At 44.8% G+C, this 17,090-nt stretch overlaps 1 long non-coding RNA gene across 1 annotated transcript in view; it reads right to left on the minus strand.

The window, feature by feature from the left end:
* Positions 1–212: 212 nt before the first annotated feature.
* LOC119975254 overlaps positions 213–17,090 on the minus strand; it is a 31,452-nt gene continuing 14,574 nt past the window's right edge. Inside the window, exons 2-3 of the long non-coding RNA XR_005462697.1 lie at positions 8,157–8,277; positions 213–291 (exon numbers count right to left, since the gene is read on the minus strand). This is a non-coding gene — a long non-coding RNA (uncharacterized LOC119975254). The remainder of the gene's footprint in view (positions 292–8,156; positions 8,278–17,090) is intronic.

The following is a 17,090-nucleotide window of genomic DNA, read 5'->3' on the forward strand; positions in this document are numbered from 1 at the left end:
CATATTTCCTGCATTGCAAAAGTACTTCAGAGTCTATGAGGCATTCTGGGACATCCTAAGGTCATGGAGGGTGCTGTAGAAGTGCTAATTTTCTTTGTAGGTGTTAACTAAAGGAGAAAGGGTGCATTGAGAAGGACATGCCTCTAGTTAATTCAGCAGTATGGGTGTAACCAAAAGCTGGACAAGGTATGTATAAAGACGAAGTATCACTTACGAATGATCAACCTTCAGGCAGAAGTGGTGTTCAGAGGGTCATTGTCCTAGCCTTTCACACACATCAGGAATTCTCAGCTGCCGGGACACAATATCGTAAATTCAGGCGAACCCTCTTAAGTTTTAAGGCTCAGAAATCACAGTTTATACAAACTAGACAATCGAGAACTCATAAGTGATTTTAAAGTAGTTTATTAAGAAGCAACAGTTTGGAGTAAGATAAATAGACAGGAAAAGCATATGATCTGCCGATAGATGCGATTGATCCCAGAGGATGAACACATAGATGGTGCAGAATGTATTAATCTCTGTCACTTGCGGCAATAGCCGTCTCCTTTCTAATGGGAGTGGTAGAAAGCTGTTTCCCTGGACTTCCTCCATATTCCCTGGTCCATTTTCTATCTGAAGAAGAGGGTCTGCCCGGTGAGGGCTTCCACACCCTGCCTCCGAGCACCTGTCAATGTACTTTATTTCCTGTGTCAATCATTGTTTGAGCAGCTTTGTCCAATGCCTGCAAGATAGTTACTGAGGTGCCACCTCTCCCAATTGTCCATCACATTAGCTTGAGGTAATCTTTTATTTCTTAGCCTGAACTAGACAATAGTCTGGATAAGAGGTGGCAAGGCACTCCTGTCAATTTAGCAATGTGAACATTCCAATCTAATTTCCCCAGCCTGGTTTCTGCGATGTCCTCACTTCACAGTAAACCGAATCTTCGATGGATATAACAGGCTCCATGGCATTATTTGAAGATGGATAGTTGTGCCCAGTATTCCAACCAATATCTAGCACTCAACCAAGATCAATATAACCTGTGATCTGGTCATTATCACACTCTGGTCTAGTGTAGCCTCTAGTTTGAGGAGCATGATTCTGTTCACCAACTCTCTAACTTATCACAGAAAATATCATCTAGGAGGTGTCTACTCAGGACAAGAAATTTTCAAGGTGGGGGAAAGAATATTTTGCCACGTTTTGCACCCAGTGCCAGCCCTGAGCTTAAACTGGGTGCCAAGTTCAGATCCTTCAACTCTGTCTCAATAATGTCACACGACCAAGGCCCCAGCTCAGAGTCTCCATTTTGGGGAGTGAGGAGGCAGTGTACCCGGGCTCAGTCTGACCCCGCACTCCCGTTTGCTAAAGCTCTACTTCAGGAATGGAAATGCGTAACATCAACTAAGTCTCAGTGGGTGTCATTCTCAGGTTCAGAACCCATACCAGAGACTTGAGCACATATTCCAGGCTGACACTCCTGGGCGGTTTTGAGGGCGGCGTACACTTTTGAAGGCACAGTCCTTTGGGTGAGGAGTTAAATTGAGGTTTTGCCCACCCTGCAAAAGACAATAGGTGGAATTTTCCTCCAGTGGGATTTTCCATTCCCACTGAAGTCAATGGACCTTTGGTTGGCTCGTCACATTTTCCTGCCCCACCCCTTCTGTGACAGGGCTGTAAAATTCTGCCCACTATTTTGAAGAGTTGTGGAGTTGCCCTGGCCAATTTCTGTCACTCAACCAGCATCATTGAAAATAGATTACCTGGAAAATAGATTGCCTGGAAAATAGATTGCCTGGAAAATAGATTACCTGGAAAATAGATTGCCTGGTCATTATCATTTTGCTGTCCGTTATGCCTTTCTGTGCATGAATTGGTTGTTGGATTTCCCTCATTGAAACAATAACAGCACTTCATTGTTTATATAGTAAAATGGTTTGCGATAACCCTAAGATTATGAAAAAGGAATATCAATGCATGCCATTTTTTATTCAACTACGGCCCCCAAGTGCATCAGTCTCAAATTCAGACGGGAGACCTGCATCCGCCGGCCACCATTTTTTCCCCAACCAAACCCCTATCCCCCCCTTCCCATCCCCCTCCGACTCCCTCCTCTGTCCTCCCTGAGATAAGATAATCATTCTCGTACTGTTGTCGACAAACACACACTTGGGATTGGGCTGCTTAAAGCTGAACTTGATCGTGGCAATCACTGAGAGAGGCGGGAATTCTGCAGTTGATCTTTCAAGGCTGGGGCGGGCAGAATTATCTTATACCAATATACCAAGTGACAGCCCCACCCTCCTCCCTTTTCGTTTGTCCCTCAATGAATAAACAAGCGCTGTGACCATGACTGAGCATCCACTGGAGTGGACCCACGTACTGCAGAACCAAGACTGATCTTGGTTAATATTTAGGAAAGTGAAAATGAACTTAATCTAGTGTGACACCACAACCCGTGTTGTGCGGCTGAATAATAATTGTATTTTCTACTCGAGCTCCCATCTGTGAACACCATGCTGATTGATTTAATGAGACTCCCATGCTGAGGAGATCATGTGAATGTAGAGAGTGCTGTGTGTCACTCAACAGCTATGCTGAGCAACAGCTTTCCATTAGTGAATGGGCAACCGACCAGCCTTATCAAATGTGTTTTCTCAGGAAGTGTAATGGAGCTAACTCCTTTGCTATGTCAATATCTCATTGTCACAGAATTTTGTTTACTTCCAGTGCACACTGACAAACAGACATACACACTTCAGCATGCACACAGGAACACAGCACACATAAACATACACAGGCACACACACACACAAGAAAGCACACATGCAGACATACCACACATCAGCACGCACGCATCCACAAGGAAACATGCACACATCAGCACACACATGCAAACATACACACAAATACACACACAGGCAAACACACAGCAGCACACACACACACCACACATAAGCACATACAGGCAAACATTCACACAAGCACACACACGGGCAAACATACGCAGACACACACCCCACACACACAGGCAAATATACACAGAAACACACACATGCAAACGTAGACACACCACACATCAGCGCACACACACACATGCACACAAACACAGGCAAACGTACACTTGCACACAGACACAGGCAAACATACACATGCACACAGCAACAAAGAGAAACAGACACATACACACACAGGCAAACACACACACATGCATAAATTTGTATGCACATATGCAGGCAAATGCATTCACACGCAGACAAATGGATACATATAATAATCTTTATTGTCACAAGTAGGCTTACATTAACACTGCAATGAAGTTACTGTGAAAAGCCCCTAGTCACCACATTCCGGCACCTGTTCGGGTACACAGAGGGAGAGTTCAGAATGTTCAATTCACCTAACAAGCATGTCTTTCAGGACTTGTGGGAAGAAACATTGTTAATGTAAGACTACTTGTGACAATAAAGATTATTATTACATGTGGAGGAAACCGGAGCACCGAACAGGGAATCGAACCTGGGACCCTAGAGCTGTGAAGCAGCACATAGAGCAGCATTCTCTGGCGGCGGCTGCCTGGCGACCGGAGAATCCCGCCGAAGGTCAATAGACGTCTCCATTGTCCGTGTCTCGCCCATGACGTTCCTGCAGTGGGGTGGACGAATCCAGCCCGTACACACACCTAGACAAATACACACGCACACACCCACAAGCACGCAGACAAAAACACATACACACGCACACACAGATACTCACAGACAGATAATTACACACACATACACACACCACACAAGCACACATGCATATGCAAACACACTCAGCGTACACACAAATACACACAAACACACACACGCAAGCACACAGACACACGCACAAATGCACACACATGACAAACACACACAGGGACACACACACACCACACATAAGCATACACATACACACACATATGCACAGACACACACACATGCATACACATAATCACACACACATACATAAAGACACCCATACAAACACACACTCGCATCTGCACACTTTCACATATGCACACTTTCACATATGCACACACTCACATATGCACACACACTGTTACAACACCCTGGGCTAATGCACAGTCAATTCCAGCTCCACGTGCCCCGGAGTCACATCACAAGTGAATTAACTAATAATTCTCCCACAAATATCGGAGTTTTTGGCCCTTGGCTGCCAATAATCACAGTGACCAGGTTTGTAAATGTAAACACAATTACTGTTTATCTATACCAAGAACTAGAATGAAATATGCAGCAAATACAACTGGTTAACGATAAGCTAATATCTAATTTCCACATTATTTAAAAAGTAAAAATGTTTTTTTAGAATACCCAATTCATTTTTTCCAATTAAGGGACAATTAAATGTGGCCAATCCACCTACCCGGCACGTCTTTTGGGTTGTGGGGGCAAAAGCCACACAAACACGGGGAAAATGTGCAAACTCCACACGGACAGTGACCCAGAGCCGGGATCGAACCTGGGACCTCGGCGCCGTGAGGCAGCTGTGCTAACCACTGCGCCACCGTGCTGCCCACCTGTGGTCATTTAAATAGTCTGGAAAAGCCCGGGTCGGCCAGCACTGGTTCACCCGCTAACCTGGCCTTCAATCTCCAAAACTCTACTTGGCAATCTGTAGAACAACATTTGCGCTTGTTTCTGCAACATATCCAACATGCATTGTATTTCAGTCTCCAACTGAGCCACTCTCCATGGTATTAGTCAAGATGGACATGGCTTTATTAGTTAAGAGTTTCTTATACATACATCATAATTAGTTGAAAGAGTTCCCCTGGCGTTGCCCTATAATTCCGCCTTTACTCTTTCACAATCTTTATTATATATGTTTCCTTCTGTCTCTCGTGTAATGCAATCAGTTTTTTCTGATTGTCTAATAAATTTTGAGGATCTCCTGCAAGTAAACTGCAAGTAGTATTGTCAGTGCTGAGGGAAATATTTGGTTCATTTTTAACCAACAAACACTCTTCAATCCCTCCAGCTTTAGATTCTCTCGTCTTTCACATGGTTACTTTCAGTCACAAGTAAGGCTGAGGATTCAACCTTCACAGAGTTGGTTGGCTCTATATGCACCATTGTTTATTTTACAGTTTTTACCCCCTCATTGGGGTCTTCATAATCACAACCTTATCTCCATTTATTAATACAGACTTGTAATAACCTGCACAGGACTCATCCAGCTGGGGATGATTGTTCCCTGTGTTCAATTGGACTCAGTTAACCCAGCACTAGCATAAAAGGCCGGCAGCTGTACAGCCAGCTACCCGGTGATAGGTAACTGGGCCCTGTGAATGTATGATGCTGTTGCTGAAATAAAGGACTTTTAAGAAGCTTGTTGGACTCCCCTGGCTATATCACATTGGTGATGATGATGAATTGGAGCTGTTGGCGTGTTGTCTGTTCGGCTGAGCTACCTCACCGGAATTTGTTTTTTTTAAAGGAGTGGACTATGGTACAGAGTTTGTTTCTGTGTTTTTTTTTGAGCCTGTAATGCAATGGAAGGCGAGTTCCGGTATGTCCGCTGGGAGTGATCTGAAGTCTGATGTGTTCCGCAGTACCGGATGCGGTATCTTCTGAGTGACTTCTGGTGTTGGTCGCATAGCGTTTCGTCCGTCTCTGCTGCTGTTTCCTGATGCTGGCAGAGTGGTCCACTGGCGAGTCTGTTCTCGAGTTGCCGCCGCTGTTTTGGAACATCATTCTGGTTGTGAGTGCGGAATTGTGTTTGGAAGACTGCTCTGCAACTGCTTGGGCTGTGGGATTTGCAACAGCGATGTTTTGCCTGCGAGCTGGCAGTTAAGGTATGTCACGCCGATTGGGCTTTGGGTTGATGGGTCCGATGCCGTGGTACGTGCAGTCCCCGGGTTCGGCTGTTGGCAGCTTCGCCCCCTGTGTGACTGGTGAGGGTGTCGGGCCGGACGTAATGCTTGGTGGAGTACACACCTGCCCATCCTGCTTCCCTGTTCGGTGGCGCCTTATTCAGACCAATTTTTCTCCGGTTTGTTGTCTGGCCATTGTGGGGTTTGCACCCATTTGGTCTTCTCCTAAATGGCTGTCCTTGCGAGGGGCTTCGGACTTTGGGGGGGAAGGGGTGTTAGAACCTGCACAGGAATCATCCAGCTGGGAATGATTGTTCCCTGTGTTCAATTGGACTGAGTTAACCCAGCACTAGCATAAAAGGCCGGCAGCTGTCGAGCCAGCTAAAAGAGGAATGAGGACCCGGTGATAGGTAACCGGGCCCTGTGCATGTATGATGCTGTTGCTGAAATAAAGGACTTTTAAGAAGCTCATTGGACTCCCCTGGCTTAATCACAGGACTGAAATAATTTGTGCTTTTCAGATTTCAACTGTTCTTCCTTACTTTCAGAATCAGAGGATGGCATGTTATTCGTCCCATTAACTTTCCAATTTTTGCAAACTAGATGCAGTGGCAGAATCAGTACATGGTTCTCCAGCCACCTTCCTCTTACGTTTAAAAATGAATTAATTACTGATTATTACATCTCCCTTGCTACTGGTTTCTTTTCCCTTGAAGAGGCACTGTGGACCTTTAAAAGGATGTGGGTTAACAAGCTGTTCGCTTGGTATCACTTCATAGTCCTTCCCATCCTCGTCCTGACTAACCGATGCCATGCTATCATGTGAATATTATTCTTCAAACAGGCATGCCCATGGAAATATTTGCACCTGAAGCGAATGGCAATGGGTTTAAGCAAGAGGCTGTAACAAGTTATTTTTAGAAAAGGCCAAGTCACTTTTTTCTTTAAATTTGCTGTCTTCTTTCCTAGCTTAGAAGACAGCTGTTCATAATTACTTCATAATCATAAATGAAATCGAATTCAGAACTCTCGACTGAATCTTCATCCCTGTCACCACACTTAAATTCGGACTCCTCTTTCCTATGGTCACTTTCAGTCTTAGAATTCTTAGAATCTGGTTCATACCATTATCATTTGCCATGTGATCAACATCTTTCAACATTCCCGTATCAGCCTCCCCGAACAGGCGGCGGAATGTGGCGACTAGGGGCTTTTCACAGTAATTTCATTTGAAGCCTACTCGTGACAATACACAATTTTCATTTAATTCCATTCATTCTTTGAGTCATTTAATGCCCATTAAGTTTTCCTAACTCTCTCATACCCTACCGTTGGTATCCAATATGCTATCTGCAGTACTTCTCTTGGACTCTTTGTACAAAGAGCTACTACCTTCACTCCTGCCAAATCATTCCCCAAAAGTAAGTCAAATCAATCCACAGGGAATTTCTTAACCGTGCCGACAACGACTGGACCAGACACTAAATCACACTCCAATTATACTTTATACAATGGAACTGGAATATAATCTCCACCTATCCCATTCACTATCACCTCAGCTTTCAGTGAGCTCTCTGGAGGGAAACCACATCCTTCTCAGTAAGAGAGTTTGACTAGCACCTGTGTCCCTGAAGATAGTCATGGGTTTGGCTACATCAGTTGAGGAAAATGGGGTGATCTTCCCCTTAGACAAAAGTCTGGCATATCTCTCATCTACCTCAGGGGCAGCACGGTAGCATGGTGGTTAGCATAAATGCTTCACAGCTCCAGGGTCCCAGGTTCGGTTCCCGGCTGGGTCACTGTCTGTGCGGAGTCTGCACGTCCTCCCCGTGTGTGCGTGGGTTTCCTCCGGGTGCTCCAGTTTCCTCCCACAGTCCAAAGATGTGCGGGTTAGGTGGATTGGCCATGCTAAATTGCCCGTAGTGTCCTAAAAAAAAGTAAGGTTAAGGGGGGGGGGGTTGTTGGGTTACGGGTATAGGGTGGATACGTGGGTTTGAGTAGGGTGATCATTGCTCGGCACAACATCGAGGGCCGAAGGGCCTGTTCTGTGCTGTACTGTTCTGTTCTGTTCTGTTCTGTTCTAATTCCTCATACCTGCGCCCACAGCAGTGTTTACTTCAGGTTTCCAAAGCCCAGTTAAAGCTACAGCCTGCCCTGTGGTATTCTCCACTTTTGTTCCCTTTTCAAAGTCCTCCTTATGAACTCCCACAAATCCCATGGGCTTTCCTTGCAACTTTCAGCATGCTGAATGAACATGTCCCATTGTATTACCTTGTTACAATGGTATACCTAGGCTTTCAAGTCTCACCTTCACCCTCAGTATCATCCTTCCAGATCTGAGGAGGAGGTCTCGGAGCTATCCATTCTTTACCTTGGCTAGCTGCCTTCCTCTCACTCACTCACTTCCTCTAACTTTCAAAATTATGGTGCTGTTGGAACAAAGGTTTAAATTTGTAGATTAGCTCATAATCTCAACCATAATTGCTGCTTGTCCAATAGTCACCACCCTTAACAATAACTAATTCCCACATTAACTTGCCCCCCATGCACTACTCACACATACAAGACAGAGAAACACAGAGGGGTGGAAAGGGGGAAGAAGTCTTAAGTGAAGGGAAGAAAGACCTTTGTTTCAGATGGCAATTCTGCACACCTTGTTCACAGCAAGCTTGCAGAGTAAAGTCTTTGGTTTACAGCCTGTATTGGTCTTCTTTGTGGTTTAATTCATTCAGATTCCCTGCAGTTTAAAAATGCCGTACTCACAAATTTCACGGACAGGCACCTTATGTCATATCAAAATTTGCTTTCAGTATGTGGTTTGTCTTCATGTCTCTGTAATCTCAGGAATGCAACACACACAGGCTTTCTGGAGAGAGAGAGACAGCCCTCACAGCAGCCCTCTGGAGAGAGTTAGCTGGATCCTTTCGCCATGCTGCCAGAATCAAAACCTAACCAAACTGGAACCACTGGGCAGATCACAAGAGTCCTTGGGGTAACTCATTGGCCACCAGCCAACCAATCAAACCAAGTCCCTACCCATCTCCCCCACTGGTGTCAAAAAGTCTGCAGCTCCCATTCAAACCAGCAAATGATCCATCATGTAACTCCTGGACTCCTCCACTTGAATCAAAAACACAGGCTGCCTGCCTCAAAGTGACACGTCCATCAATCATCCATGGACTGAAAATGTAATGGAAAAATAGTAGAAAGGGAAAATAAAGGAATAAATAGGGAATAAACAGGAAGGACCCTTACAACACACAACACACATATATACACACACACAAAAACACACTACACATACAGACAGGACATACACACACATAAACGCACATAATACTGATTCACCCAGGCCTCAAGTGTTTCAGAGAAACAAAACTTACTCCATAGAATCCCTACAGTGCAGAAGGAGGCCATTTGGCCCATCGAGCCTGCTTCGACACTCTGAAAGAACACCCTACTCAGGCCCACTCCCCACCCTATCCCTGTAACCCTACCTAATCTGTACATCTTTGGACATTAAGCAGCATTTTAGCATGTCCCAACTTTGGGCTGTGGTAGGAAACTGGAGCACTGTGAGGCAGCAGTGTTAACCACTGTAGCACTCTTATTATTGACCCATTGACATCTTGGCCATTGACCTTCACTTAAAACCATTGTTACAATTGTGAGGTTGATTAGATGATTTTGACTATGGGCGGAATTCTCCCAAAAAGTTTAAAATGTGGTCTCCGGCAGGAAACAAGGTGGGATTCTCGCCAGGTGGTTTGGCATGATTCAGATTGCAATCTACCCACACATAGAATTTTGTTTGGAGGGAGCAAGTTTTGCACCAGCACTGAAAGGAGCGGGGCCTAAAGACACTAGCAAGCCCTGCTTCACAGAGATTGAGGTGCGTTATGTTTTCGGGGGTTTTACTTGTACTCAGTATAAACAAAGGATAACCAGTTTTCCACACCATAGTACATAATAATACAAGAAATAGAAGCAGGAGTAGGCCAACAGGCCCTTCAAGCCTGCCCTGCCATTCAATACGATCGTGGCTGATCAATGAGGCCTCAACTCCTTTTCTGTGCCATTTCCCCATAGCCCTCTATTCCTCGATCTAGCAAATGTTTATCCACCTCCACTTTAAGTACTTCTAATGATCCAGCCTCCACGATCCTCCGGGGAACAGATTTCCAGAGATTCACCGCCCTCCACGAGAAATAATTTCTACGCACCTCAGTTTTAAATGACCGTCCCGTTATCTTGTAGCTATACCTCCTTGTTTGAGTCCCTCTCACAAATGAAAACATCTCACCATCTCCCCTGTCAAGTCCCCTCAGGATCTTATATGCTTAAATAAGATCTCCCCTCACTCTTCTAAACTTCAAGGGATACAGACCCAGACTATTTAGTCTCTCTTGATAGGACAACCCTCTCATCCCAGAAATTTGCCTTTGGACTGCTTTCAATGTTACTTTATTCGTTTTTTAGGTAAGGGGGTCCAAAACTGTACACAGTGTTTCAGGTGAGGTCTCACCAACATCCTTATAAATGCAAGAGATCTCCCTATTTTTAAACACAAAGCCCTTTGCAATGAAGGCCAAAATACGGTTTGCCTTCTTAACTATTTGTTGGACCTGCCTGCTAGCTTTTTGTGATTCATGCACACGAACACCTAGATCCCTCTGTACTTCACTCACCTGCAGTTTCTCTCCTGTTAAATAATAATCTGCCTTTTAATTCCTCCTGCTGAAGTACATGATCTTACACTTTCCTTCATTAAACTCCATTTGCCATGTTTTTGCCCAGTTGCCCAATCTATCTACATCCCGTTGCAGAACCACAACATACTCAGCACAACATCGGCAAATTTGGAAACCTTACATTCTGTTCCTTCCTCCAGGTCATTAATGCAAAGAGTGAACAATTGTGGGCCAAAGACTCCACTCTGAAAATGACCCATTTATTCCAACTCTCTGGTTTCTATGTTTCAGCCAGTTTTCAATCAAAGCTAACACACTTCCTCCAATTCCATGGGCTTTTACGTTATGCACCAGCCTCTATGCAGCAGCTTGTCAAATGCCTTTTGGAAATCTAAATACACTACATCTACAGGTTCCCCTTTACATCCTCAAAGAATTCAAGCAAATTTGTCAAACTTGGTTTTCTTTTCATTAAACTAGGTTTGATTATATTCAGCTTTCCTAAATGATAAGCTATTTTCTCTTTGATCATTGACTCCAGCATCTTGCCAGTAATAGATATCAAACTAACTGGCCGATAGTTTCCTTTCTCCCTTTTTGAACACGAGTCATATTGGCTGTTTTCCAATCTTCTGGCACCCTCCTGGAATTTAGCGAATTACGACAAATTTCAACCAATGTATCTACTATCTCTGCAGCCACCTCCATTAAAACTCTAACTTGTTCTCCTTTAAGCCCCTTGAGTTTCTCTAATACTCTATCCCTTGCGATTGGGTTTTTTAAAAGTTCTATCATGTTATTTGAAATCAGCCCACCTGATATCTTGCCTTCCATGGCGAAGACTGATGCATAAAATGTATTTTGCATGTCCGCCATTTCTTTGTTTTCTGTTATTAATTCACCAGTCCATAAAAAATCCTACTGTTTGTTTTTCTACTGCATGTACGTTTTCTTTCAAAATTCATTTTCTCCCTTCTGAGCTTTTTAATTTTTTGCTGCTGGATCCTAAAAACCTCCCAGTCCTCTGGTCAACTACTGCCCCTTGCCACTATGTATATCCTGCTTTTCAATTTAACATTATCCTTGACCTCCTTTTTTAACCATGGATTTTGCCTCTTTCTCATGGAATCCTTCTTTTTGATCGGGATAAACTCCTGCTGAGCATTATGGTTCAGCTATTTGAATATCTGCCACTGCTCATCTACTTGTCTGTATTTTAGCTTGTTTACCCAGTTCACATTAGACAACTCCTCCATTATAATTGCTCTTCTTTAAATTGAAGACACTGGTTCTGGACCTAAGGCATTTACCCTGAAACTATATTTGGAATTCTATCATATTGTGGTCACTGTCCCCTAGAGGATCCTTAATCACATGATCCATTATTAATCCTTCTTCATTACACAAAACCAAATCTATAATAGCCTGTTCCTGGGTCGGTTCCACAATGTACTGCCCTGGAAAGCAATCCCTGATGCACTCCACAAATTCTTCCACACTACCCGATTTGGTTTGTCCAATCAATATGCAGATTAAAGTCTCCCATGATAATTGAAGTCCCTTCAAACATGCCTTTGATATTTCCCCATTTATGTTCTGACCTCTTGAGAGGTCATATTTTGGGGGTCTATAGACTACTCCCACCCTGTCTCCCTTTCCCTGCTATTCATGATTTCAACACAAACCGATTCTCCATCGCGACCCACTGCCTTTATATCACGACTCAGCACTGCTCTGAAACCCTCCTTGATTAACAACGCTACCCCACCTCCTTTCACCTTTGGCCTGCTCTTCTTGAACATTGCATACTCTGCAATGTTGACCTTTCCTCAGTGTTGCATATTTTTGTTTATGTTTCCTGTCCCGGCCTGTCACACTATGACAGTCATGTCCCTCCTCACTATCCTGTGCCACCGTTCCCCCATATACCCCTTATTTTTTAAACCTTCCATTCTTGGAACACACACCCTCTTGTTCGGGCTCTTGTATGAGCCATTGGTGCAATATAATGTTCATATGATCTGTCCCTACCTGTTGTTTTCTGTTGACACTCAGACTGATCACTAACCTGTACTCCTACCTTTAACTTTGACTTCCTAATTTTTTAAGTAACTGAACTCTCAATCCACTCTTTAGTTGAATGCTCTCACTACTTCCCTAGTATATGGTCCGCAAGAACACTGGTCCCAGCTTGTTTCAGATGTGGGCTCTCCCAACGGTACAGCCCCAAATTTCCCCAGTACTGATGCCAATGTCCCACAAACTGATACCCACTTCTCCCACACCAGTCTTTGAGCCATGTATTCATCTCTCTAATTTTATGTCCCCTTTGCCAATCTGCATGTGATTCAGGAAATAATCCAGAGATTATAAACTTGGAGTTTCTATCCTTTAATTTAGTGCTAAACTTCTCAACACAGAACTGCCTTCCTCATTATAACTATGTCTTTGGTGCCTATATGGACCACAGCCACTGGATCCTCCTGCTGGTTTAGCACAGTGGGCTAAATAGCTGGCTTTTAAATCAGACCAAGGCAGGCCAGCAGCGTGGGTTCAATTCCCGTGCCAGCCTCCCTGAACAAGCGCTGGAATGTGTGACTAGGGGCTTTTCACAGTAACTTCATTTGAAGCCGACTTGTGACAATAAGTGTTTTTCATTTCATTTCATTTCCACCTCCAGTTCCTCTCCAGCCCACAGCAGTGTCCCGACCCCTGGCACCGTGTGGACAACATGCCTTTGAGACTCTTGGTCTTGGCTACAGAACAGAGAACAGCCTATTCCCCTGACTACTATTCCCAACTACAACTCTATTTGTCTTTTCTCGCCCCCACTTGAACGGCCCCCGGAACCATGTTGCCGTGGTCAGTTTGCTCATCCTCTCTACAGTCGCCTCTCTCCTCCAGTTGGACAGGACCAAGGGCTGAAGGTCCTCCAGTTCTATCCCTTGGGTCCATCTACCTGCCTCACTTGCAGTCACACCCTCCTGAACTTGACCATTGGCAAAATTTAAGGCAGTTAATCTAAGGGCTGCCACTGCCTCCTGAAACACAGCATCCAGTAACTCTCCCCCCTCCCTGATGTGTCTCAATATCTGAAGCTCAGACTCCAACTCACTAACTCTGAGCTGATGTTCTTCAAATGCCCTCAACACTTGTTACCGGCGTGGCCTCTATGAGCTGCTCCTCACACCACATCCCTATTTTATTTAATTAGAATTTATTTAATTTAGAATTTCAATTTGTTTTTACTTACATCACTAACTTTTATTTCCACAATTTCTGTTTCCTACCTAGCCTTCACTTCCAAAGTCAGAAAGGTAGACGAGAGAAAGACTCACCTACCAGTCACTTAGCTGCGATATCACACAGACGTGTTCACTCGATACTGCAACCCTAGCTCTCCTGCCTTGAGCTGCACCTGCCCCCACTGACCTGTGAACACATTAAAGAAAACAAGACACAGCAATACCACCTCCCCACTTCCGTAAGCTTCCACTCTAACCTTACCAACCAACAATCTGAACAAATTGACACTCAGCAGGTTACTGTTATGATGCCCATGGAGACCACAGGGGATTGTCAAGTGATCTGCCCATGAGGTTTGTGAAATATGAGCTCCCATATTGAGTGAGGCCCCCCCAATCAGGACTCACCGGTGGGTCTTTAGTATGTGTCACTCCCCCCCCCAGACCTGGACCGGTGTTCCTGATGGTTCTGCGCTGGGACGTTAACATTGTACGTCATGGCAGTGGCTTCTTTTTGTTCAAGGAATAAACCCAAGTTTTGTGTTAGCCTGGCCTTGGCTGAAGTTATTACATTGGCGACGAGGAGTAAGAACGTGATTCTGTCAAAGTGAAGCAAACAGCTCTCCGGTGAGTATAAAAAAAAATAGAAATGCCTTTTGTTGGTGAACTCGAGCCCCATATGATAATGTAGAAGACCGTGGCCAATTTGCAGAGCACATACAGTCTATTTTTCAGGCCAACAACATTGAAGGAGACAAAAAATAATCCTCCTCCAGAGTGCGGAGCCCCAAGGTCAGCATCATAAAAAGCCTAATCTGCCCAGCGGCCCGACTCCAAAGCCTTTGACAAGCTTGTCGACTTCATGCAAAATCACTATAACCTGAAGCCATCAATCATCCTCCAACGATACCATTTTAATGCGGCAGGGTGGACACCAGGGTGAACCCCTCACTGAATTCCTCAGTCGGTTATGGAAATTGGCAAAATGTTGTGAGTTCAGCCCTTCCCTTATTGAGATGCTGCACAAAAGATTGGTGTGTGGAATTAACAATGTCACGACTCAGAAGAAATTACTGGTAGATCCTAATCAAGACCTTAATAAGGCCAATATGATCACATGGAGAACACTGAGAATGGGGCTCAGGAACTACAAGGGACACTGGACACTCGTGTCCTCAGGTTGGGGGGATGCCTCTCATTGGGAAGGCCACACTTCAGATGAAGGCACCCATGCCATCGGCCATTACCGACCCAAAACACCGTATAGCTCCCTGGCGGTCAAGGAAACCATGTGACAATCTCAGGTATATCAGAGAAACCACTTTGGAAGAATGCAATTACTACAGAAGGGCTCAATCCACACAAGACTGCCAGAATCAACAATGCGCATACTACCCAGACAAGAAGGTAAAGCTAGCACAGGCTCATACCTTGCAGATGAAGAGACAATGCAGTTGAACTGCATTATCATGACCAAGGTCGCCTCAATAATGATAAGGCTATTCGTGAATGGTTACCCATTAGAGATGGAGGTGGACACAGAGGCTGATGTCTCCGTCATTGGAGAACAGCCATTTAATAGTCTCTGGACTGGCATCCCACCTTCAGTATAAAGGATGCCAGAGCTACATTAGCCAACTACACAGGGGAAACCTTTGTGAATTATTGGAACCACAATGACCCCAGTAACCTATAGACAACAGTCGGCCTGACTTCCACTCATAGTTGTGTGGGGAATGTGGACCAAGTCTCATGGGCAGAGGTTGGCTCCAGCCGATCAGACTAGGCTGGCTGGAAATTTTCAGACTGGGCGTTGGAGGACTATACAAAGTTATCAGTAAGTACACTGCAGTCTTCCAAGAAGGCCTTGGAAAAATAGAAGGAGCCAGGGTCAAAATTTATGTCGACCCCATTGCCATGTCAAAGTACTTCAGAGCACAACTGGTCCCATATTCAGTGCTGAAGAAAGTAGAAAATGACCTTGGATATCTGGAAAACTTTGGGATAATAAGACCCGTGGTATTGCGGCGTAGGCTACACCCGTCGTTCCCATCCTCAAACCCAAGAAATCAGTCCGCCTTTGCGGGGATTATTAACTCATTGTCAACAGGGTCTCAAAACTGCACTGTGTTGTACTTTATGAAGGAAGCCACCAAACACTTTGACTTGTCCAAACCAGAATCTTTTATTGCGTCTCATGTGGTAAGATAGCAATCTGATACTGTGCATGTTAGCATGGAGTCTGCTAACTCCTCTGGAACTTGCACCTAGCAGTGACTATTCACAAAGATGTCTTATTACTATCTCAATCTTCTTCTGAAGATGGCCAGATGTGTTTCCCCTTATATCAGAGTTACAGGTCACATGACCTTAGTCTAGAGATGGCATGGTGTGTCTATACCACCACCTACTGGTTGGACGTCGCACACCATCCATCTATGATATAACCTCATAGGCATTTCACCACAGACTGATACCCCAGTCCACGCATGGAGGACTTATATGTCAAACTTGCAGGCGGCCAGACCTTTACAAAACTATACATGAGCCATGTCTACCTCCAGCTCACATTAGATGAAACCTCTTGTAAATATGTCACGATTAACTCACACAAGGACCTGTATGGATATACTCGCCTGTCCTTTGGAGTCTCATCAGCATGTGCCATATTTCACGCTATGAAGGATGTACTCCAAAGATTACCCAAGGTGGTGGTGTACCTTGATTACATTACTTACAGGGACTACAGAGCAGGAGCATCGAGTGAACCTGGAGGAGGTCTTGTATGATTTCCAAAAGCAGTGGTACACCACAAAAAAGGAAAGCATGTATCCCAAGTGAGCGAGCCAACCTATCTAAGATACTGGGTGGACAAAAAAGCCCACACCCCACGGAGGGCAAGTCAAAGGCGTTAAACAGCGCCTATCCCACAAAATACCACATATCTGAATTCCTTCCTGGTACTCGTCAATTATTATGGGAAATTCATCCCCAACCTGGCCTCCCCTCTGTCACCATTACATCTAGTGGCACTTGGCACAGTGGTTAGCACCACTGCCTCACAGAGCCAGAGACCCAGGTTCAATTCCGGCCTTGGGTGACTGTCTGTATGGAGTTTACACATTCTCCCCGTGTCTGCTCTGGTTTCCTCCCACGGCCAATGATGTGCAGGTTAGGTGGATATTGCCCCTCAGTGTCCAAAATATTAATAGCGGTTACGGGGATAAGGTGGGCCTAGGTACAATGCTCTTTCAGAGAGTCGTGCAGAATGGCCTCATACTGCACTGTAGGGATTCTATAGTTCTA

This window comes from Scyliorhinus canicula, chromosome 12, assembly GCF_902713615.1.
Source record: "Scyliorhinus canicula chromosome 12, sScyCan1.1, whole genome shotgun sequence".
Taxonomy (NCBI): domain Eukaryota; kingdom Metazoa; phylum Chordata; class Chondrichthyes; order Carcharhiniformes; family Scyliorhinidae; genus Scyliorhinus; species Scyliorhinus canicula.